Source organism: Pteropus vampyrus, unplaced genomic scaffold (assembly GCF_000151845.1).
Source record: "Pteropus vampyrus isolate Shadow unplaced genomic scaffold, Pvam_2.0 Scaffold14, whole genome shotgun sequence".
NCBI classification, from domain to species: Eukaryota; Metazoa; Chordata; class Mammalia; order Chiroptera; family Pteropodidae; genus Pteropus; species Pteropus vampyrus.
Window position 1 is genome coordinate 5,716,951 of NW_011888795.1, and position 2,396 is coordinate 5,719,346.

Here is a 2,396-nt window from a genome sequence, read left to right on the forward strand (position 1 = left end):
TGAGCCATGTCATCTTCTGTCCCTTTTTTTCCTTTTCCCAGGCTCTGTCCCCACTCAAACTTCATCTCTCTTTCCCTATCTATACATGCGACTGAACATAAATACAAGTAAATATCTGCTCTGTGTGTGTGTGTGTGTGTGTGTGTGTGTGTGTGTGTGTGTGTGTTATTGCAGCAGGGATGTTGTAAGCAATCAAATTTTCTGCTACGCTTGGAATTAATTTGTGCTTTTTTTAAGTGTTAGTCACACAGTTAATAACTGCTAGAGCTGCATTTATAAAACATCTAACCATTGTAATTTACCTGAGTTCAAAAATTCAAGGTGTACTGTAAAGCTTGAAACCGAATCAGTCCAACCAAATCGCTGTGAGTGGCAAGGCACCCAAGACTACCTGTCTCTCTTGCTCAGATGTAAAACGTCAGAGTCTCGAACTGGACTTGGAGTCAGTTATAGGGACTCCATTAATAGGGAAGTGACAAATGAAGCCCAGAAGACTGCCTGCAGCCTTGAGGAGTTAGGTGACAGAATTTACGAACTGTAACAGTCTGGCCTTCTGTCAAGAAGCCCAACATGCTTCTAGGTTTTAGTCTCCCTGATTGAAGTATGCTAAAGGAAAAAAAAAGTTATACATGCTTCATGTTCCACACATTCATGTTCTGGCTTTTGGGGAGATTCGGTTAATCTTCCTAAAGCCATGTAAGGCCCAGGGAGGTTACTTAATGATCTATTATGCACCACTGATAGGCTCCTCCCTGGAGAGATAGATATATGGTCTGCTGTTGCCAGGTGGAAACCTAAAAACAAAAAACCCCCAAATTTTTATAAATGAGTTTAACACCTTCCAAATCTCTTTTGATCTCAAAATAGAAATTAGTGGAAACTAGCTGACTTCCAAGCAAATTCCAATCTCCACAAACAGGTAAATAACATTACAAAAAGAAAGTTTCATTGATATGTAATTACAGTCAAAGAAACCTAAAAAATGTAACACCTTTAATGATCTAGGACATGAGGTAAATTGTGGCATACACTTTTCACAAGGAAAGAAACAGTGGCAGAGAAGATAGTTATGCTGAGTGTGTGTGCATGGTAGATTTTTTATGGAAAGAAATCATCATTATTTTAAAGAAATTTGAGAATAAAGAGGTTATCTTTGTTTCATACAGAGTAAACCTAGAGAAGAGTTTCCTTGGTCTGTAGTTTCATCCTTTTTTTCCATGTTGTTTAAAGTTTTAGATCATACTTTTTTTTTCTATTCTTTTGTCGAAGCACAACTTTTGGATTGCCCATTACGTGAGCATAACTTGCCAATTGAACCATACTTTCTGATCCTGCACCATATTGACTCTGCAACATGTGTGACTTGTCTTTTCACTTTATCTCCTAAAATTCTACCTGTCTTCCAATATTTTTAATTGCACTGTTTCCTTCACTGACTCCTCTTCCTCCTTCTGTCTCTTGCCTCTTCAATAACAGTTGCCAGAGCTAGTCCTTTGCTCTCATGACAATCTCTCTCCAGTGCATTCTTCCTCTTCATTCACTCTCCTGACTGGCTGATGACCTCAAAAAACCACATCTTCACTTCCGTTCTTTCAAACATGTTCTGGTAATATATCTTCATTGTTTTCCCAGATTTGTCTTTTCATATCTTGCCATTATCTCAAATACACCTCATCTAAAGAGCAACTATCATCTTCTCTCACCAGTTCATCTCAATTACAATTATTCTTTCAGTTATCCAGGCTGAAAAACTGGCATCGTTTTTTAACTTGTTTTTCATCTTCACCTCCTATAATTTGAAAATTTGTCAAACACTTATGTCTGTTTATGCCTCTCTATACCCACTGCCATTACCTTGACAAGACTTCCTGGTTCACAGGTGAATTATTGCAGTGAATTCCTTTGTACATTTCCTGTCTCTGGTCTCTTCTCACTCCAATCCACCCTGTATGCCCCTGACGGAATTTCTTCCTTCAACATTATTTTCCTCATGTCTCTCCTTTACTCAAATGTCTTCAATGATTCTCTTTTTGCTTAACAATTCTGAAGCTCTGTCTAGTTTTTGAAGCACACCATATCATGATCTAACCCCATTTAACTAGTTTAATCCCAGTACTACTCAACATGTACTTCCTGATATACTCAGACTGGCCTCCCTACACAGTTACGAACATGCTTCATACCTCTTTGTTTTTGCTAATATGGGTCCTGTTTTATCTATGAATGTCTCATTCTTTCCCCTTCAAGTCTTACAATTCAACTTATCCTTCAAGACCTAGTCCATGTTCCTCTTTATTTAGAAACCTCTGCTAGTCTCTTGCCAGTTTGCTCTCAGATCCACCCCCTCTCTTCCCTTGCTCTCTCTCTGTATCACTATTAGGAAACTAGGCTCCATG